General features: G+C 34.8%; 2 long non-coding RNA genes across 8 annotated transcripts in view; one reads left to right on the top strand and one right to left on the bottom strand.

Moving 5' to 3' along the window:
• The window catches only part of LOC123383964, a 454,947-nt gene that overhangs the window by 243,795 nt on the left and 187,255 nt on the right, over window positions 1-23,897 (bottom strand). The gene's annotated exons all lie outside the window — the stretch shown is intronic.
• The window catches only part of LOC109497550, an 83,654-nt gene that overhangs the window by 41,525 nt on the left and 18,232 nt on the right, over window positions 1-23,897 (top strand). For all 4 annotated transcript variants that reach the window (XR_002737256.2, XR_002737255.2, XR_006594425.1 and 1 more), the window contains one exon: window positions 21,887-21,972. This is a non-coding gene — a long non-coding RNA (uncharacterized LOC109497550). The remainder of the gene's footprint in view (window positions 1-21,886; window positions 21,973-23,897) is intronic.

The raw sequence follows: 23,897 nt of genomic DNA, 5'->3' as shown, positions 1-23,897 counted from the left end.
GAGAGTGAATAAACGCTGTCCTGCTTGTTGCTGTACTCTTTGTGCAATTCTTTGCTGCCTGTGTCACGGGCCACTCTCACATCAAGGCAGCAAAACTGTGGAAAAGGGGAAACGAAGTATGGGGAAGATGTGAAAAAATGTGTAATTATGCATTACCATGCTGTCTATTGCTTTACAATAAGCCATGAAGAAGGACATAGCAAGTCACCCAACCAACATCCACTTGGCTTCAGAGTCATCCATGAGAAGAGAAACTAAATGATACTGTAGAGAGTTGTGTTGCACCATCCTGATTCTCTCATTCTCCTGTTTCCCAATGGATGAAGTTTATACCATCAGGAAGTAATTCCCTTGAACTTCCCGTTGTATCACTGAGCCCTGTCAGCTGTTGTTTCTGATGTCAGACCTCACGCTGTACAGTATATTATTTCATCCAGATGCAGAAATGAAAGGTGATGAAATCTCTGGGCATGTGGCTGGCCACTCGTGGCTATATGGGGGCAGCTGAAAAAAGCCAAATATTTCTAGGGAAATGACTACTCAGACCCAGACAGTGGAAATTCAGAAATCTGTGGGCCCAAAGGAGTTAATTAGGCACTTGAAGCCGAGCAAGCAAGTAGCTGAGGAGATGATGAGGAATTTCAGAAAGTGCATACAATTTGAGTCTGATACAAAGACCAACAAATTACACACAGAAAACATTCTCTGATATTAATGAGGATTTGTATTTGGTAAATAATAAACAGAACAGAACCCAGTATTGCTGGTTTTTAAGGATTTGTTGCATAAATGATCCTTGTTGCATAAAAAGGAAAAATGCTTTCTGTATCAGCAATGAAAATATGAAGTGATTTGCTAAGTTGTAGGAGACTGGTTTGCAATATTATATTTGTTTTATCTTTTGGAGCACAGTTAGTTTGACTGAAATGTTTAATATAAGGAATCACAAGAAAGGATAGAGAGTATGGCCTCATGGAACATGATAGCTTTAAGTAATTCACCTACAGCATAACTATCAAGTTTCTACTTGATAGCAGATGGTGAAAATAAAAAGTGTATGGCCACCAGAGAAAATCTCTGTTATAAAAATTCCTCCATTTTAATCATTCAATAAAACTATGTTGAAATAAAAAAATCTGCTAGGTTAAATACTTCATAGAATTCTTTTAAGTTTTGGTAGCATGTTGGGCTTTTTCTTTCACATGTAAAGTTAATTTTGTTTTCTCTAGTAGTCTATTTCTCCAGAGATAAAGTTTACATATAAATATATAAATATAAATGTATATATGTATGTATGTATGTGTATATATATGTACATGTATTATATATGTGTATATATGTACATGTATGTATATGTGTGTATCTATATACATATATATATAGATAGATAGATAGATAGATACACACACATACCCTCACCTGGCTGACTCCTATATTGAGCTAAAATATTAAACACTTTCAAAATATATATTTATACTTTGATTTGAATATTTTGGAGGCAGGGGACAGAACTCTGAGAAAGTAGATAATATATCATTAAGAGTTCTAACACAGTAGAGCCTCATTATTCACAGATCCCAAATACGTGAATTCACCTACTAGCTGAAATTTATTTATAACCCCAAAATCAATACTTGGGACACTTTTATGATCATTCATGGATATACATAGAGTGGCAAAAAAATTTGAATTGGCTGATATTTATGCTCTTGGCTGAACACAACACTCTGCCCTCTTGTTTCAGCTTTCATACTATACACAAGTGTCTTTCTCACCATCTACTTAGTGCCACATTTTTCATATTTTTTGTGCATTGTGTTGGTGACTTCCTTGTTTTAAATCACCATGAAGTATACTGATGACCTGCCACCTAGTGCTATTAAGCACAAGAAAGTTATGATGTAAATATTTATAAAATATTCAGAGAAAATATGCATGTGTTTATACAGAGAAATATACAGAGAAAATGTGCATGTTAGATAAGCTACATTCAGGAATGATTATAGTACTACTGGCCATCAGTTCAATAATAATAAATCAGCAATATATATTAAATAAGGTGTCTTTATTAATAATAAAATAATAAATTATTACATAATTTATATGTACTATAATTATAAATTAATAAAATAATCATGTAATTTATATAATAAAATAATAATAAAATAAAACAAGGTTATCAGTTCATCAGTTGATGAACACATTGCTACAGGAGGAACTTAACTTTTAATTTCCTGTAGGAGCCATGATTCAATATTTAATAATCAGTGTTCTTGGTGACTTTATAAAACTCCTAGGAGTAATGAGAATTGGCTGTGTTTGGCAAAGAGAAACGACCAAAACTCATATTAAGATTATTCCAAACTCTATTTGAGTTTGTTGCTTGATGTGGAGAAAAATCTGACACTGATGGATTACAGACTAATAGCTAAATTTTCTATCCTTCCTGAGCTCAATTCCATCCTTCCTTTGTTCCAGTACATAGGCTGATCAACAGAAATACTTAGGATAATGAGGGGGCAAGAAGGTCCAATAAGTGAAATTCCTCTCCAGTACAAAATTAATGGAGAGGTAAATAAAGTCTTCAGATAAAAAGAGTTCAAAATGTAATCTTCATTACTGACAAAAACTATATGAAAGATAGATGCTCAGCTAAATGCACTTTCTAATACTGAACTCCAGATTTAGATGCACTCAACCAACCTGGCAGAGTCAGTGCTGACTAACTACAGTGCCTCTTTTTTTAATGTTTATTTATTTATTTATTTTGAGGGGGGCAGAGATTGAGAGAGAGAGAGAGAGAGAGAGAGAGAGAGGGGAAAAGAATCCTAAGCAGGCACTGCGCTGTCAGCACAGAGCCCAGTGCAGGACTCAATCCCATGAACTGTGAGATCATGACCTGAGTAGAGATCAAGAGTCAGATGTTTAACTGACTGAGCCACCCGGGTGCCCCACTGCAGGTACATCTTAATCAGGATCCGAGTCTTTTCTACAAATGTACAGGTTGTAAAAGAGGGAACAAGGGATGCTCCTCTAAAACAAAATGAGCAAAGAGTAAAAGAGGAAGGGTGAGCTAATATTACTCTCATTAAACGGATAATTCACCTCTTCTCCCCTGGGAAGGAAGAAATGATACAAGGTTCTAGGAGTATTACTCTTCTTCCAAGTGGAATCAAAAAATGAAGAAGACTCTTACCACATCCTCTGGAACTTTTTAGCATTATAGAAACAAGTTATATAATAATTCTGATTGCATGGTGGTACCATAAAGGTCTACTGATGATTCCTGTCACCACAGAAAGGTCATTTAGAACTTTAACACAGAGGACTTTTTTAGAGTTCTGTGTGTGAGATCTCATAATTGATTAAGTATATTTGGTTTATAATGTCATGCACCATAAAACAGAGATAACTCTGTAACAACAATCCAGAATTGGTTAAAAGAATATTTCCATTTGCTAACTCTCCTTTCAAAGTACAATAAAGTAATTGAGCCATAATAACTAAACTCCTACTCTTTTAACTCTATGAAAAAAACAAGGCAATAAAACATAAACCTTCCCCTTGTGATAAAACAGAGTTGAGAAAAAGGGACCATAACATAGCTAGAATTATTCCCCTGGATTAAAAAAAAAAAAAAAGAATGGTGTTTCTAAATGTTTATTCATTTTTGAGAGATAGAGGGAGACAGAGCATGAGCAGAGGAGGGGCAGAGAGACAGAGAGAGACAGAATCTGAAGCAGGCTCCAGACTCTGAGCTGTCAGCACAGAGCCAGATGCGGGTTCAAACTCAGGAGCCACAAGGTCATAACCTGACCTGAAGTCGGATAGTTAACCCACTGACCCACCCAGTTGCACCAGGAATGGTATATCTCAGCCACAGACTAGGACTATTTTATTTCAATTGAAATTCATCATGTCCATCATATGATATTAATGAGACCTTCAGTTTACCTAGATCTTCTATATGGCAGCCAATATCACAGAGATTATATGATAACATACTCCTCTGGGTCAAGGGATAGGATAATTGGAGAAATGAATAGTGTTACTTCCTGTTTGTTCACATCATTCCAATATAATTTTTTTTTCCCTTGTCAGGTATATTAAAAGAAAACAGTTAAAAAAAATTCCTCAATTCCATCTGAAATAGGTAATAGGGACGAACAGGATTTGCATAATTTAGCCCCAAAACCACTTGTGATGCCCATTTTTCAATGTACAGTTTAGTACAGATTGGAGAAACTTCTTGAATGAAGAAAGTGATTATATTGATCAAAAAGAAATCTAAACAACCATTACTATTTTTGAGTTAGATAGAAACTTTGATATTAGTAGACTCTGGAAGACCATTAAAATTTACCAAGAAGTATGTTTATTAAATCTATTAAAATGTTATTGGGGCGCCTGGGTGGCTCAGTCGGTTAAGCGTCCGACTTCGGCTCAGGTCATGATCTCACAGTCTGTGAGTTCGAGCCCCACATCGGGCCCCTGTGCTGACAGCTCAGAGCCTGGAGCCTGCTTCGGATTCTGTGTCTCCCTCTCTCTCTGACCCTCCCCCGTTCATGCTCTGTCTCTCTCTGTCTCAAAAATAAATAAACATTAAAAAAATAAATAAATAAAATAAAATAAAATGTTATTAGTAAAGAATGAGTTAAATTTAATATTTTATAAATATTTAGTGGATAAAAATCTGTTTTCATATTATTAAGAATTTTTTTGCAAAATTTAATTGAAATATTTAATTGTATCAGGCATCATTCCCTCACTGGACTGTAGTGATGACTCTGGGGTAAGGCAAGTGATCTTGTAAGTGTGGGACTATTTCTGTACTCTATTCAGTTCCAGTGGTATATTTGCCTACGCTGCACAGTTTTAAATTTTACATTTGAACATATAAGTATCCTACTTTTGTTTTACTTTTTCAACATGGCCATACTGTCCCTTGAGTTTATATATAAATTTTAAAATTGACTTTTCAATATAAACAAGGTATAAATAATCTTCCGGAATTTTGATTAAAATTGTTTAGAATTTATATTTCAATTTTAGAACATGTGACGTATTTATACTATTGAGTTGTTTCTACCCATGAAGGTGATATATTCTTTTATTTATGTGGTCTTCAAAAATTCCTCTCAAGAATATTTTGTGGTTTTTACACCTGTTATTAAATTTAGCCCTAAGGCCTAATTTTTTGATATTAAAATTGGTATTTTAAAAATTTCACTTTCTATTATTTGTTGCACTATAGAAAATACATTTAGGGCGCCTGGGTGGCGCAGTCGGTTAAGCGTCCGACTTCAGCCAGGTCACGATCTCGCGGTCCGTGAGTTCGAGCCCCGCGTCAGGCTCTGGGCTGATGGCTCGGAGCCTGGAGCCTGTTTCCGATTCTGTGTCTCCCTCTCTCTCTGCCCCTCCCCCGTTCATGCTCTGTCTCTCTCTGTCCCAAAAATAAATAAAAAACGTTGAAAAAAAAAATTAAAAAAAAAAAAAGAAAATACATTTAACTTTTTACATTGATCTTGCATCCATAAATCTTATAAAATTCAAGTTTTAATCTTTAAACTCTCTCTGTAGCTTCTTTTAGTTTTCTTTACATACAGAATCATGTTTTCTGAAAAGAATAACAAGTTTATTCAATTCTTTCTAATCTTAGTCAATCTCAGTACAATTTTGGATAGAAGTAGCAATAGTGGGGATTCCTACCTAATTTACACCTAGTTTATATCTCAGAGAAAACGTACTATTTCACTGTTGTGTTGGAAATTTGCCATAGAATTTGGTAGGTAGATTTCTTGGAAGGAACTAGTTGGAGGGACTATTATGTAATTCTCTCCCAATTCCCTAGAGGGTGAGAGATACACAATAAACAGTATTACAAAAAGAAATATGTTCTGTGAAGAAAGGTCATTGCTGGTTCCAGATTGCTTATGGTAAAATACACTATTATTTATAAATTTATGAGATATGGATCCCTGTAGAATATAATTTAAGCTCTAACTCTCTGAGATATAAAATAGAGATGTTTCATAGTCTAAATAATTCCTGTTCTGAGGGGTGCATTAAAATTATTTAATATATGAAGTTACTCTCTCTGCTTCATCTGAGCCTCTTCATTGCTTGTATCCTTAGAAATTTTTGGTATTAGATAAGGTTTCTGATTAATGTGAGTATAATCTGACAATCTGATCTTGCTTAATGTTAAAATGGCCAGACCAAAAAAAAAAAAAAAAAAAAAAAAAAAAAAAAAGAATGGTACATTTTATCATAAATTACTTTTTCTACCTCTTGATATAATCATGTGGGTTTCATTCTATATTCTGCTAATGAGGCAATTTATAATGAATGGTTTTCAAATGTTAAACTGACCTTACATTCCTGGAATGAACCACATCAATTGTGATATGTATGTGTTTGCATGTTTCTTTGCAATCTGATCAATCTTTGTCTCAGCCGACATATTTAATTGGTTAACATTTAATATAATAATTGAATATTTGGCTATAAACTTGGGTTTAAGTTTACTGTCTTATCATTTGTTTTCTAGGCCCAGATTTTCTCTTCTTTTTCTCTTTCCTTATTTTGGATTAATCAGGTTGTCATTGTCATAATCATTATCATTATCATTTCCTTTTGTCCTTCTTCTGTGAGCTTCTAGTTTTACAAATTTTTATTATTCCTTTGGCAGCTGATGTAGATATTTCAGAATACAACATTTAACTTATTATAGTTTATCTTAAATTAATAATTTTATCTCTTCAGGAGTGGTCCTGAAACTCAACTTACATAAAACCAACATTGTGAGATTATTTATATATCTGATCATATCCTTACCCATATACCTGCTGCCTTCTACTTGTTTTCTTACAGTTTCCCCTAGCATATGCAGAAAACAACAAATATATTAGGGGAAACTGTGAACAGTATTTTGCTGTCATTTCTATATGGTTTCCTCCCCTCTGAGATCTCAGCCCCTGAATCCTGGATGCTTTGACTGCCCAAGAATCCATGCTCTTGTCTCCTATGCCTAGTAAGAACATTTCAGACCTTAAGCAACATGCTTTTGGACTGAGCATTAGTCTTTGCATTAAGAATTATCATTTTCCTAAGGTTAAAGAATATATGAATATAATAATCACTCAGTGTATTTCTCCTGTCTCTAGCAAAGAAGAAACCCCTCAAGTGCTGGCTACCTTAGTCAATCTCTTATGCTTTCAAACAGGTTTTGTACAGTTTGTATCTTGCTCTCCTGGTTTGCCTTTGCGAAAGACTTAATATGATATAAAATGCTCTGTCACAGCTGGAAGCAGAAGCTCTTATGATATTTTTACTGTCAAATTTGTCCTAAATAGTAATACAGCCAATAACCACAGACTTGTTTAATAAAATTAAATAACATAAAACTCATTTACTCAAAGGGAAATCTACAGAAGATAAAAGTGGATTTTTATTTTACATTACTTTTTACTACCTGATTTCCCAAATACCTAAATTAAATTGACGCTTCTGATTTGTGAGAGGTATAGAAATGAGACCTAATATTTTACCAATCTAACACCATGTCTACCACATTATTGCATGATTACATTTGTTTGAAATATTCAAATTAGGTAAATACATAGACAGAACACAGATTAGTGGTTGCCAGACCTTGTAGGAATGGTGAAGTAAAGTATAAGTAGTTAATGAGTATGAGGTTTTATATAGGGGTGATGAAAGTGTTTTGAAATAAATAGATGTGGTGGTTGCATGACATTGAGAATGTATTTAATGCCAATGTATTGTTCCTTTTAAAATGATTAATTTTATATGAATTTCATCTCAACAAGATTTATATATGGACACATATTAAAGCTGTTACTACTTTTTTAAAAAATCTAAGTGAGTTCTTTTAGGAATAATAATAATATTTGACCAAAATCTGAAAAGCTATTGTAATCCTAGGACCATAAAGAAAATATACAAGGGAAAATTTTAAATGCACTTGGCTTGAGGAAAAAGCAGGGTAAGGTACAGAAGAAAGACTTCTTGTGTAGAAAATAACAAAAGCAATATTACCTTGCAATAGAATCTTGGACTGGTACTATGGGAAGTATAGAAAAATTTCGATATTTAATATAATTCTGAGTCTTCTTATCAGTACTTGTAACATCCCTGGTCCCCTGTTTCAGATACAAAATTTCCAGATTAAAAAAAAAAAAAAGGCATGTGTGGCTTTATCCATATGTAAAATGTCTTAGTAAAAAAAAATGACAGTAGAAAAATAAGAAAAGAACTGATGATTGGAAATATTTAATCAACAACTTCCACAACTTCCATATTCCACTTTCTGTCCCCAAACTAAAACCCCAGAAACTCAAAAATCTAGGCTACCATAATTACCTTGATTTTATGCATATTAACATGATCTTTACACCTAAGTGCATGCATGATCACACAGGCACACAATCCCAAAGCAGCAACATCCATTCCTACTGAAGAGCCTGCTAATCACTATACAAATGCATGGCTTTGCTACTACTGCCCAAGAAAAATTATTAAGTCAAACTAGAAATTGGCACAGATGCAGATAAAACAAGCAATCCAGAGACAATATATGAGAAGATTTAGGTTAACTCCAAGAATTAATAAGCAAGATCAATTTCAGGCTTCTGCAGAATGCATTAGAGCAATGTCAGCCATCAGCAGATGCTTTTAAAATGAAATGATTGTTCAAAAATGAGGAATCTGTGTGATACTAAAGGGAAGCCAAGTAACACCAGTATGTCCTGAAATTGCAGATACTACTTTTATCTCAAGGGTGGAAGCAGTTGGCTTCCTGGAAGATCAGAGGTTTTATCAAAAACATTGTTTGAAAATTACAGGGAAAAAAAGAGAACAGTACAACATATTAATGCTCACCATATGACAAACCATATGCCATCTACATTCCTCAAACCATATTTCCAAGGAACATTGGTAGTATTAAAGGAGAATATTGCTGCACATTTTATTTAGGAAAACTTATAAAACCAAAATTTTAGTTGTCACTATGGTTAGGATATTCTAACAAGGAAGAGCAATTTGTCTGATAATAATCTACCATATTAACCATTTATTGAAAATTAAAGAGCTTACATGACAAGAAAACAGGCCATGTCATGAATTTTAAGCTATAAAAGTGAGATTTAAAACTAAAGGGAAAGATCATCAGAAAGCAAGTCTTCTGCTTCAAGTCCTCATCTATTTCAAATTCTCACTGAAGTAACTAAAAAAATAAAACACCAGAAAAAAGGCTATATTGCCACTCTAACCTAAGAAAGGGGGCCATTCATTTTTCAGACACTTATAGTATATTAGTTTTCCATTGCTGTGTTAAGAACTCACCACCAATTTAGTGGCTTAAAATAGCATCCATTTACCATCCTATAGTTTCCATAGTACAAGCCGAGTTAAATGAGATTTTTTGCTTTCAGTCTCACAAGGCTAAAATTAAGGTATCAGCTTGTCTCTATTCCTTTCTGGATCTTGTGTTTTTTTTTTTTTTTTTTTTCCAAGCTTATTCAGGTTGCCACCCTGCTATCCTGGATCGTTGAACTTTCCTATAGGAAGTTTATAAATTTTCACAACATGGCTGCCCCTTTCTTCTAGGTCAACAGGAGAATATCTCTCTGCTTCACCTTCCTTTAAAGAGCTTGACTCAATTAGTCAGTCTCACCCAGGTTAATCTCACTTTGATTAACTCAGAGTCAACTGATTAGTAATGTTGTCATAGAGTGATATTTCGCTATATTTGCAGGTTTTGCCCAGGCTAAAGAGGAGACAATTTTATAGGCTGTATATACCAGGGGGTGGGAATCGTAGAGGACACCAAAGAATTCTGCCTACTACTTCAGGAATTACTGAAGAGTGCAGGGCAAGTAAGACACCTTTTAGGGAAGTATTAACCCATCTTGGATCCAGTGTATTTAAAATAAGTAGGAAGAATAAGTAGTGGTACCCATTATAAAATTTAGGTTGGCATGTAAGGAACCACATATGAGAATGTCTTGTGGGGAGCCACCAAGAAGTGTACCATGTGCTAGAACTCAAGTACACAGGGAGACAGGATTCACCTGGAGAGTTCAGCCTACATGACACTGAGGCTCCACAAAGAGGCAGGACTGAGGAAGATGGACTATTTTACCACATTCTTCTTTCTTTGCTTAACTGTCCACCATCACTTCTCCCATGACAATTTAAAGAACCCCATTATGTCTTAACTTCAATTGACAATTTTATTGCTTTAACTTGTGCAAAAGAATGTGAAAAAGTGATGATCCATCTTTCATCCATGTATTCATTGGTATATTATGCTGAAATTGAATGGGTGAATGAAGATAATTGCATACTAGGGTTAATTCTAAAATTTCCTTGTTTAACATGTATTTATAAATGTTTTTTGCTTTAAATTTCAAAAGATTCATTTTCATACTACGCCTACTAAATGTTCCTGGCCCTTGAACAAGCTAAGATCCAATTAGCTATTTTAACTAACTAAATAAATAAACAGAATATTAGATCCCATCCTATAAATGTATTATTAGGGCTTAACTTGAGAGAGAACTAAGTTTACAAGTAAATCTTATTTAAATTAAAACCTTTCAATTATTTCCTTTGGAGAGGGAAAAAAAGAGCTTTTTTCCACCATCTTATAAATTTCCTTTAGAAAGCAACTATTTGAATTGCTAATCACCTCATTTTCGTTTACAAATACTTCTGTAGAAAAATAATAGGAATAATATAATAATCTTTTGCATATATCATCATATACACAAGCATACTATAGTTTGGAATTATTAAAAATAGTCTACTTCAAATTTCTCATTTGCTATAAAAAATTTAATATTTGAATGGTAAGTTCTTCAAATGAAGGCACTGAGACAAGATCAGTGCACATATACGGATATATACATCTAAATTATCTAAAGAAGTAATTCTAAGATATAATAAATTATTTAAAAATAAAGTATCTTAAACATGTTGATTTCATCTTATTCTTAAGAATTATGATTTTCTCTCTCAATAATAAACATGAAAAAAATTTTTTGTGAATTATTATTTACTGATATCATTCGAATCTGGTCTTGGGAAATCTGACACATTGCAATGTTCAGAGCAGTGAAGAAAAAACGAGCTTTTCATCAGCCTCTACCAGCTGGGCCTTAGTATTCAGTAACTCTCATGAGCAAGAAGAAAATAAAAGTAGAAAAATAAGAAATCAGCATGATTCTAGCCTCTCAGTAGTGCCATGAGTATATACTCTGGGCAAACAAGCAAAATTTCGTCAAAGTTCCCCATTCCCCAAACCTCTGGCCCCAGAGTTAATCCTGCCAATGCCATGAGAAAGAGGTGAGGTAAGAGCTGGGTCCTCAAACACTCTGGGCTTTGCAGAAGGAGTTGGACCACGAAAGGTCCTCTAATGAAACAATTTTGTGTGCAGTAATTTCCACTTTGTGGAATGAGAATTCTGTAAGACATAGATAGGATCCCAGGCCATAATTCCTTTAATCCTCAAAGGTTATCTGATATCCTTCAGCAATGCCATGGAAAGATCATCAGCAGTAATCAAATTGGAAAGATTCTTCTTGACTTTTTAGGAAGGCTCTCTTTCATTTTCATTTCATTTTCTAAATAAGAATCTATAGGACTTAGACAAAGTCAACTCTTCTGAAGTATTAGATTCTTTTTTGTGGTTCTTTATTGAACTCATTTTCAAAAGTCTGTTTGATTTCTAAGCCACAGTTTCTGTGTGGTTGTTTTTACGTGCAATGATTTATCAGCTGCCATGTGTCCCTCCAATAAATTTAAAAACGGTTCCCCATAACAGGCAGAGCCTTATTTTTAACAGAAATAATTGAAAAGGCACCAGGGCCTCCTTGAGAGCTCTGACTGTGCCACTGCAAGAACACCATTTCCTGATTCAAGTTAATAAGAGAGCAGCATGAGAAATAGGTTTCAAGCAACAGCATTTTTTTCAGGAGAACAAGTAGTTATCAGGTAATATTTGGAGAGTACTGTGCCGTCTTCAGAAAAGCAGAAATATATAAGATGTTTTTCCCAGCTAGGTCTAGTTGTTTACCAGCATCATTTTCGGACTCCATCTGTTTGGTCATGATTCCAATTATTGTAGAATAGCTCATGTACTGCACCGTGGAATTCCTTGTTTTACTGTACAGTCAGGATGTTATCTGTCCTGACCAATTTGCTGTTAATCCATGCCGGTGTATGGGGCAATAATAACTACCACAGTACGGGAACTGGGTTTCAAGTAGCATTGCTATTACTTTAAAATACATGTATGTGCTTCCTAGGACTCCTTTATTTCAGCTATTCAAGTAGGCAAACAGGTACTCTAAGTATGACGAGGATGAGTTTATTTAAGTGAAAATGTAATGTTTTATAACAAACAAGATAATGATTTTATTCTTGCATATTTAGTTATTTATATATTAAAAAAAAGTGTCCTTGCGACAACTGGTAATGAGGGTAGCAGGTATAAGCAAGACTTGGGTAGCATAATTCTAAAGCTGCAGCTTGAACAGCAGTTATTTTTATTGATTCTTAAGCATAAAAATATGTAGATCTTGATTTGCTGAAGATCATCCTGGTAACCACTTGTTCCGTCATTCCAGTTCTTCATTTCTTTTCCTTTCCCTCTACCTTCCTTTTCTCCTTTTATTCCCCCTTTCCTACCTATTTCACTGTAAAGCCTTATTACTGACAGAGAAGATTGTAAAATGAAAAGTGGCATTGGTGAGAGTGAGAATAGGATCTTTTTCCTTCCTCATGCTGAATTGTGACTTCAGAGCGGTGTAGTGGAAAAACCTAGGAATGCCTTGTACTAGTTTTCTAAGAAAATTGGTTTGGAACATTTTGTAAGACTAATTCATTAATAGCAGTGCTTATTAAGAAAAGACTTTGTTATCCTTAGTTCATATTCTTTTAAAAATACAAATGAAATGGCTTGTCTGGCTTTTTAGTCTGTCTTTTTTTTTTTAACCAGATAAAACTGGTAAATTATAAAGTTTTTTTTTTCTTTGCTAATCTGTTTTTGCACAAACAATCTCAGTAAAAATGGTTTGCTGAGGACATCATAGTTATAACATGTCCACTGGGGCTCTGAAAATAAAAATCCCCCAATTATTTCATAGTAATAACCTCTGAAATTACACTATTTTATCCTGTTAAAGCTGTTGCAAATTGGACAAATAAAATTATTTTTAATAGCATTAAAAATTTTATTTTGCTTTTAATTGATAAATTTTACATGTTTATTTAATTTCTTATAATGATCCTTTGGATATTTTATCATTCCTAAATCATGCATTTTCATGTACAAACAAGAAATAAAATGGATTACAAAAAGCATATTAAAAAGACTCTAAGTGACTTCTTGGATATGTAAATAGACAGCTGAATTAGTTTCTGATCATCACTATGATAAATGATGTTCTCATATTAAAGTCTTTAGGTCAAGTAAACAAAATTCTGTTTGCTCCATTTGTTTCTCACACTTTGGCTTCCTTTTTTATAAGTTCTATGTCATATATATTAGAAGAGAAATCATTCCTTAGAATCTAAATTAACTGAGTTAAACTTTTTTTTTTAATGTTTATTTATTTTTGAGAGAGATAGACAGACCAGGAGCAGGGCAGAGGCAAAGAGAGAGGGAGACACAGAATCCAAAACAGGCTCCAGGCTCTGAGATGTCAGCACAGAGCCCGACGTGGGGTACGAACACATGAACTGTGAGATCATGTCTTGAGCTGAAGTTGGATGCTTAACCGACTGAGCCACCCAGGTGCTCCAAAGTTAACCAACTTATAAACTGTATTTTGTCATGCGTTTTCCAGGACTCCTATATAGATCTAAAGGGAAGTATGTTTTTTACATATTCACTTTTTATCAGTTATATGTATTAACATTTTGTTGGTAATGCTCTTTATTATAGCAACAACAACAACAAAATTGCTTTTTTCTTACCAATTTAAATGTCTGCTTATTCTATTTTTGTGCTTAAGCTCAAACTCCTAATAATTTGCTATTAGTTAAAATAACACTAGCACTATTGAAATATATGCGTATTTCATGCAGTATATAATATATACCTATGGACATCTCATTCGTGCCTCATAACAAGTACATAAGAGAAACAATTAGATATTATTATTACACCAGTTTTCTTATACACTGAGATTATAAAGGGTAAATGTTATATTTCTTAAGGCCACTTAGCTGGTAAATATCAGCAGAATACAAATGTAGGTATTCAGATTCAAAATTTCAATATGTACCAGTCTCTGATAAGATCTGGAAACATAAAGATAAATGAGATATGTCTTGCCTTCCAGGAGCCCACGATCTACTGTCACAGAATTATGCTTAATGTTCTGTGAGTAGGAACTTTTAATTAATTTTGACCTAGTCTGATAGGATTACTAAGTCCTATCCTGAACTGAGTCTTGAAGAATGAAAAGGAATATACCTCATAGTCTATAGAAATGGAATAGGAATATTCTTTCCCCAGTGAAAGAACTACATGGTGCAGGAAAAGGAGTAGACCGAATTTTAGAATGATAGAAGAGGTGTAAAACAGAAAATTCCAGTGGATGAAGTGGAGAGTTACGGTCACTGAGGAATTTGAGTGATGGGGTTTTGGCCTGGTATGTTATAAGTAGCTATTGAAGGGTTTTGAGGGAAAAAAAAGTGTGAATGCAAATATTTTATATTGATTTTTGGCAATGGTGTAAACATATTTGAGTAAAATGAGCCCAGAGGCAGGGAACCCAGTTAGTTGTTTGCAACAATTATCAAGTAACAGATGATAAAGGACTGAACTAGAATTGGATAGGAAAATATATGTTTGAAGAAGATTAAGGGGTAGGAGTTGACAAATGATTGGATTTGGGTTGAGAGACAAGGAGGATTCAAGGTTGATAGACTGGAAGATCCCCAACTGAATGGAGGAACAAATGAAAATAGACTGGAAGGTCCCCAAGTGAATTAAGGAACAAATGAATCAAATCAGTTTTAGAACAAATCAGTTTTAGATAAGATGTGTTTAACTTGGGACAGAATTAGCGATGTTAAACAAGTTCTTGTGAATATAGACATTAGAATAGCAGGTGAAAAATTGGGTATGCATATTTGGAAGTCACACGAATATTTGTAAACATTAAAAATGATAGTAAATTATATCTTTCAACAACTGTATGCCACATGAGATGGGAAATGAACACAAAAAATAAATCTGAAAAACACTAAGAATTAGGGCTCAGAGGGGGAAAAAGATCAGAAAATAAGAGGAATAAATAATAAATATCTAGGGCATCATATCTGGAGTAAAGTTTTCAAGAAGAAAGTTGTGATAACAGCTACAAAGGCAGAAAGAGCTTCAGTAACTAAAAGTGATATTAGGACTTGGCAATGGCTAGAACTTTTTTTGTTTTGTTTTGTTTTGGTAAAAAATAATCTGATTCAGAGATTTGTTCTTCTTTTGAATCCTCTGGGGAAATGAGAGGAAATGCTTATTTTCACAAGTACTACAGAATCATGATTGTTTTTACCTTTATAACTCCTGCAATGAGGTGCAGAGAATGACAGCAAGAAGATGAGGATTCACTGGCCCCCTCGTTGTAGACTTCGGCCTTGGCAGGCCCCACTCTGAATCCTTGAGTGGAAGCATAACGCTTGATAAACAACTTCTGACTGTGAAATTTTTAAAGCAAGCTAGTGAGTCAGATACAGTTTATAATTCCTCTCTGTATGAACTGAGGCCTGCATATCCCAAACACACTGCTCCAAGTATTCCTCTTGACTTTTTGCGACAAGGTTCTCCCTATGTTCACTTCTCCTAGGAGGTGTTACCATTGCATTAATACTTATTTCCGTTCTTGGTGGTTTGTGCAGTGAATATACACTATTCTTTATTAATTGTATGCAACCTAAAACTCTTCTTTCAAATGGGAGTTCCCTATCTTTTGCATCCTGGTGAGAGGCAGAGCTCATAACTTCCGCTGAAGTTGACAGTTCCAGCGCCTTGTTTTCTCTATATTCAGATGACTTGCCTACTTTCTCTCAAACCCATTTCCTCCCCTTCCCTGCTCAGCTCTGTATCAGAGGAAGCCACAAGAGACTTCTGGAGAGGTCAGATCAATGGAAGGCAGGGATGGGTGTTTGGAACACAGGAGAAATGAAAAAGATAGCCAGGGTATTCTCTCTCTTACTCTGTCTTAGGCGGCATCAGTGTCACATGACCTCCATGACTCTATTTCCTGGGATACTTTCTCCCACATGGCCCCAACATTCTCTAAACATTCCTCAATTTATTTTTGGTTCCAACCAGATCTCCCTCTCCTGGGTTCTGGTAACACCCATTTCTCCTCTAGCCCCAGGAGTGTTTATTGCTAATCTCTGGATAGTCTTCATTATCCTCCATTTGGCTACTCAGCTCTTGCATCACCTGCATTAACCAATCCACAATGTTTATAAGACCAAATGGTCTTACAAACTAGACTAGACTCTGACTACCTCATTCAGACTCTTTTGTAGGTAGGGGGCAGGTCTGTGTCTCAGGACTCATCACTGATATGCACTTAATATGGCCTCTGGAAAAGTTGCTTCTGCCATGTTAAAGAGAGAACTGGACCAAAAACAACACTTTTCGGCTGTCCTGTGGGTTTCCGTGTGGGTTACAGTGCTAGTCATGGTATCCACTGCCCTATCTCATTGCTGTCAGGGGTACAAGCTGCAGTTTCCAGTGCTTAGTGGCAGCAATAACAGTTTGGAAGTGTGGTTTGGAGCACTGTTACCTCCTCGCTACGTTTCTCAGCCATCTAGGAAATTCTATACATGATGCTTTTAATAATAAATTCTTTGCCTAAGACAAGAGAATTCATTTCTCTTGCTTGCCACTAAGAACACTGACTGAGAGGTACTGACTCTTAGGAGTTGCAGTCTTGAAACCAGTATAGAACAAGAAAATGCCAGAAAGAGATTTGTAAGGAATGAGTCTGATTCTAGCCAGGTCAGAGAATTCCAATGTAATTCTGCTTGACAACAATCCTTGAGTTCCAGATTTAAGGACAGCAATTTGGAACGTTCTAGGTCAGAAGGTGGAACAGGTATAGTACAGGTGAGTCTGTAAATCTCTCCAGATACCAACTTCGTTCTTCTCTTTAGTTTATAGCACTGTTGCCCCGATTTGTGTATCTTCCTCCAAGGCTATTTCAATGGAATCTTAGGAGATGGCTTACCACTGCTCATTAGCCAAAATGCTACCACAGTACCCACTTCCTGTAAGTAATATTACAATTGCTTGTTTATTTGCTTATCTGATGGGACAGTGAGCTCCTTAACAAAAAACATTGTGTCACTTTGCTCCATATTTTAAGACCTAGCAGAGAATAGGAAATACATTCAGCCAATATTTACTGAACGAATCCCCAAGAATCAGACTCAGAAACTAAAATTTTGTTGTTTTGTTTCTGCAAATATAATCAGGGAATTTAGAACATGGTGTTTGGAGACAGTACACAATGTTATTTAGTTCAGCTATTCTCTAGCCTCTTCGAGATTTCTTCCCTCACATCTCTTTACAATATTCCTCTGTGATTGTTCACTAAAATGTGATCTCCAGGAAAACTTCCTTGTAAAATACCAGTTATTCCTTCCTCTGTGGTACAAAATCGTTTTGCATTTATGTTGATTAGAAGAATTATTCTACTGCACTGTAGTAATTTGCCTAATTGTCTGTATCCTCATTAGACTTGGAGTATTTCAATGATCCGAACCATGGTACAGAAGCTGCACCAATCCTTTGCATGATAACAGGGACATTTAAGGACCAAGGTTCTTTATAGATTACTTGTAGGGATTCAGTGAAACAAATTTTTTAATGTGTGCAAAATTTCATGCAGACACACGCACTTTTTTGAAGGAAAATTCCATAGGTGCTTGAAAACATCTGTTGAATTTAATTTGATCAAACTGTATATTAAATATATTTTTATCTTACACTATTTTAATTTTTGTAATACAAACTGCAATACATTACAACATCATCAAATCTGATGCTGTGCTATTTCTGCAGACACTCTTTCCATAATAAAATATAAAAAGGTGGGATATGGGAAGAAAAGGATAAATAATGAGAAAATAATTTGTTCTCTAGAGAATGAACGTTCTACCCCATCTCCTTTTCCTCCACTAGGCAAGAGATTTCTCTACACTCTGTGCTGAGATGTTGCCTATTATGAAGTGAAAGGGGGAAAAAAGGAATGTAAAAAAAGAAGATGTAATAGTTCTGACTTGAAACCACTGAGGCATTAAAATCAATTCAATTAAATACTCAGTTTAAAAATATATTGCTGATGTTTCTCACCAGATTTTTTTCAGTCCACTGCCCGGTACTTGAACTTCTCGGGATCAAATGAGTTTTCAAATATTAGAATTTTCTAAATGCTAAAAAGGTAATAAAATGCATTTGCTGCATATTAAACAGCACCCCAGAAGAATCTGGAGTAGCATCCCAAAATCCAACACACTAATAATGTTATAGGAATCTGTATGGGTATTCAGAGTGAGAAGCATAAGTAAAGACTAAAAATACACCACTGTCATTCTAGTCAAATTTTGAAGCCTTAAATAAGTTAAATTAAGTCAAGTTTGGCCGCCAAAAAAAAAAAAAAATTAGTTTCAGAACTATTTGGATCTTGGACTTACAGACTTGTATTTATCTTTCACAACCAGACTCTTTAATGTAAATTTCGCCATTGCCTTCTTTTTCTTAAACTATCAATTTTAAACTCATAATGGAGCTTAGGGAAAGTTAACACTGCCAAATTAATAGTAGGGGGAAAGTAATAGGTATAGGGAGTGTGGAAAAAAGAAACCCAGGGGCGCCTGGGTGGCGCAGTCGGTTAAGCGTCCGACTTCAGCAAGGTCACGATCTCGCGGTCCGTGAATTCGAGCCCCGCGTCAGGCTCTGGGCTGATGGCTCGGAGCCTGGAGCCTGTTCCCAATTCTGTGTCTCCCTCTCTCTCTGCCCCTCCCCCGTTCATGCTCTGTCTCTCTCTGTCCCAAAAACAAATTAAAAAAAAAACGTTGAAAAAAAAATTAAAAAAAAAAATAATAAAAGGAACGGCTTTGGCTGGGAGGCATGCCTCATTAAAAAAAAAAAGAAGAAAGGAAAAAAAAAAGAAAGAAAAAAGAAACCCAAGTATATTAAAATATTATCTACTAAAAATAGTTTAGAGTTTAGAATTTATGTATGTATGTATGTTACATACATAAACACAAGAACATGTATGCACCAAATGAGCAACAGCAAATACAGAACATTAAAAAGTTACTTTGGATGCACACATGTGTTAAAGGCTAAATGAGAAAGCATGGGGGAAAAATGAAATATAGAACAATGAGATTGTGATGACCCTTTCCCTGACAGTGCTTATACTTCCCATAAGGAAATCAGATGTACACTCATGGAGCATTGCAAAAATAAAAGGCCAAAACTTTGTGACTATAGTGGTGTTTAGAAAATCTCTGCTTGGTGCGGACTTAGCAGTTAAATTGTCTTTGGCAGAAAGTTAAGGTGTAGTTTTATGGTTCAGACATTCTAGTTAAAGGCTTTTATCCTCCTTTTTTTTTAACAGAAGGACCCTACTGTATATGATGTCCTTTTTAAAAAATTATTGGGAAGTAAGAGACAAGCAATAGAAACATCTTATTAAAAAGCAATTTCAGATGACTAGAAAACAAAATATATTAAGGGGTGCCTGGGTGGCTCAGTCGGTTAAGTATCGGACTTTGGCTCAGGTCATGATCTACCAGTTGGTGAGTTCAAGGCCCACATAGGGCTCTGTGCTGACAGCTCAGAGACTGGAGCCTGCTTCAGATTCTGTTTCCCTCTCTCTCTGCCTTTTCCCCACTCACACTCTGTCTCTCTCTCATTTAAAAATAAATGAACATTAAATAAATATAGACTAAGATGAAAATATAAAAATAAAAAAGCATTCTTTCATGCCTGTCACATACTATGTAAGTCAAAATGTTTTTTTTTATACTGTTGTACTGTAAATATTAAGAACCTCCTCAGAGTATATTAATCAAAACATGGGGACCTAGTTCGTTCATTAAAATGTTTCATTATTGGGGCACCTGGGTGGCTCAGTCAGTTAAGCATCTGACTCTTGATCTCCACTCATTTCATGATCTCATGGTTTATGAGTTCAAGCCCCACATTGGGCTCTCTGCTGATAGCTCGGAGCCTGCTTGGGATTCTCTCTCTCTCTCTCTCTCTCTCTCTCTCTCTCTCTCTCCCCCCCCCCTTGCTCCCTCGCTCTCTGCCCCTCCCCTGCTCATGCATGCACACACATGGGCACTCTCTCAAAATAAATACACAAAAAAAGTTTTATTATTAAGACAATGTGTGCCAATTATCAATTACTGTCATTATAATTTATAATACAAACAACACTTGCTTAGTCACAAATTTAGGAATAAGGTTTAGCAAAGTCATTCTTGGTTATAATGTTCAAAATGATATATTTTTATATATAATAAAATGAATTATATATAAGTAAATATAATAATATATGCCCATCCCTTCAATGGCATTATTTGCCTGAACTCAAACTAGCAGCTAGTGCATGGGACATAATCAAATTCTACTTGCTCCTTACAGAGCAATCACAAACATCTGAGATGCTAGAGACCACATGTTCCACTGATAGATGTAGCATTGCCCCATATATCCACTCTTTTTCTTGGAATAGCCCACCATATTCTTTCCTCACGGATTGGTAAAAGAATTCCCTCTGGGGAAACAGCAGTACCTATCAGATCACTGATGTGATAGTCTGAGCAGAGTGACAGATGGCATGTGTGCTTCACACATTCTCAGAGTAACATAATTAGAATTGATGATTGCCATAGCTTTCACATTTTCCCCAGGGAATATTTCTTCCCTCTTTTAACTTATTTTCTTGCTTGTTCCAGTCTTCCTTTATAATTTTTACTTTTAAAATTCTCTGACTTTGCATTTCTCCTTAATTTCATCCCTCTTGTTCTGTCTGCCTGCCTTAGAGGTCTAGTCTACAGCAAGTATATTAGAAAGGGATATTTAAATACAATGGTGTTACAAAATAAAGAATATAGCCTTTTAAGATAACAGGTACTTGATTTATAAACATTCTAAAATAATATGCAGCTTGCTAATTATGTCATATATTCATTAATACAAGTATAAATGTGTTAAAGACTTTAACTGAACTAGCGTTCATGACAAGCAAATATTAGCAAATGCTTATTCATCTGATTTCCTTTATTGTTTGGTTTAGTTCAGTTCAGTCATGTGCTAATGATCTAGATGATAAAAATTTCTATTAAAAACAGTTATATTAAGTATTTTCAAACTTGAAATAAAAATTAATACAAAAGAAATTAATAGAAAGAGAATCTAGGAAAAAAGGATGAGGATTGCACTTATAAAGAGAAGAGTATCATTGAGATTGTTGCTGTATTTTATAATTTTGAAATCAGAGTAAAATGCCAGTGATGATTCCACACCCATAAGTCTGGGAAACAAACATTACTGAGCTTCTTGAGGTAAATTCATGTAATACTGAAGCCTCTGAAAATCTCAGTGGGAATGGTTATATAGAACTGGATGAAGTTGTTGCTCCCAACTCTCCCCACCCTCCACTCTCAACACACACATGCACATACATACATATAATCTGAGGGGTCATTATACCACATTACAGCTTATCAAGAAACCATTCTCTGTTAGTTCATGGAAACAAACGTATACATTGAACTCTTCATTTTTTACTATAAAATAATTTGTCTCTCTTCATAGTGTTTCTACAGACTCCCATGAGATTTCTATGGCAAGAATTCAAGAATTTAACAGATGACTCACTGATAAAAAATTCAAAAGAGAAGGTAAAATGTACTTTAAGAAGCATAAAAAAAATACTAGTCCAAATTAACAGAGTACTTTCTAACTACTTGTGATCAGGTTCAACTACTTAAATAATACTTAAAATTTCATTTTAAAATTTCTATTATCAGGATTAATTTCCTTATCTACACTCATAGTTATTCTCCTAAGTAAAGGTTAGATGTTAGTGTATACAGTTCACAAAAGTGTTTTCTAATGATTCAGAATTTGCATATAAATATGTGTAGTATTATCATGCTTGGGAAAAGGGAAGATGAAAAGAGAAAAACACCTACCCATATTCTTTTTGATATAAATCTCCCTAGAATTACACATTCCATTACAAAATAATGGATGATATGCATCTGAACTTTTGGCAAGGTCTACAGGCAACTAAGGGGGTACACCACATAAAGTTTCAAGTTAGTGTAACCCTGATTATTTCGAGAGTTCAGTCGTGACCAATGCTATGTAGATTCCACACAAGTGCATGAAAATGAAGTGATGTGCAGTATGTGGATGAACTGTCATGACAAAGACCATTAGGGGAGAAAAAAAAAGATCATAGTCTCAACACTGACCCAAAAGGAGGGAATTTAAGAGCAAACACAACCTCCAAGTACTTGGACAAGTTATAGGTCAAAGTTATTGGTATGTTGGATAAGTGGAAATAGGCATCATTACAGCAAGCAAATTTTATCCATTTAGCATAGGATTTTAGAGTGATAAAAAAATAAAGAATAGCTCCTGATAATATGGAAGGCAAACTGAAGTTTTCAATTAGAAGTTTTTGAAGCATGTTTCATTGTAACCGACAAACTACAGTTGATCCTTAAAAAATGCAAAGGGTACGGGGAGTGACCCCCTATTCAGTCAAAACTCCATATATAACTTTTTGTTCCTCCAAAACTTAAATACTAATACTATTGTTGACTGGAAGCCTTACAGATAGCACGAACAACCAATTAACACATATTTTGTATATCTTATGTATTATATACTACCTCCTTACAATAAAGTGAGCTAGAAAAAAGAAAATATTAAGAAAACCAAGAGGAAGAGAAAACACTTTCACAGTACAGTACTGTATTTATTTTTTAAAAAATCCACATATAAGCGGACCCATCCAGTTCAAATCTATGTTGTTCAAGGGTCAGTTGTAGTATCTTTTCTTTTAATCTCTCAGCTGAACTCAAAATCCACCCATTTGTATATTATCTTCCACTAAAAACCTATGCCCCTTTCTCTGCCTTTCCATATACCTGAAATATTCACCTTTGGTTTTGGCACTATCTTTGAATGAGTGACCATGAGCCCACACCACTCCCTATGTCTCTCTTGCAGCAGATTCTGCCCTGTCTTATATATCTATGCCAAATGTTTGAAGTTTTCCACAGGTTTATATTATAGTACCTAGAGAAGAATATTCAAGATTGAACATTTGAAAAAGCTACATAGTTACCAAAAATAATAAAGTTCATAAATGAAGCTCGCTCATTATTTCCTTCCTTCTCCAACAGCATCTTAATTTATCTTGGAGCTACTCCCACACAGCACGTTTCTTTCTCTTCACTCACAGATGTTGCATAGTTTTCCCTATATTCCTAGGTTCTCGCCCACTTCTCATATTCTCCCCCTTTTAAAACCAGTAAACTTAAGGTTTGTTAACAGTTACCACAGACATATAGGATAATTCCACATTTGCATTAAAGATCTTATGAATTTCAGCATCACCTTTTTGCAAGGACAGACCTCTAAAGTCATTCCAGCAAAGATCTCCTAATTCATCTCATAAAGAAAAGCAGAAAAACTGCTTTATATAAACTGTATATACATATATACATATATATATGTATACACACACACACATATCTTTATTCATTCATCCGTTGATGGACACTTAGCTTGTTTCTATATCTTAGCTATT

The sequence above is a fragment of the Felis catus genome, chromosome A2 (genome assembly GCF_018350175.1).
Source record: "Felis catus isolate Fca126 chromosome A2, F.catus_Fca126_mat1.0, whole genome shotgun sequence".
In the NCBI taxonomy this organism is placed as follows: Eukaryota; Metazoa; Chordata; class Mammalia; order Carnivora; family Felidae; genus Felis; species Felis catus.
Note: the sequence above shows the minus strand (reverse complement) of the source record. Positions and strands in the feature narration are given on the sequence as shown.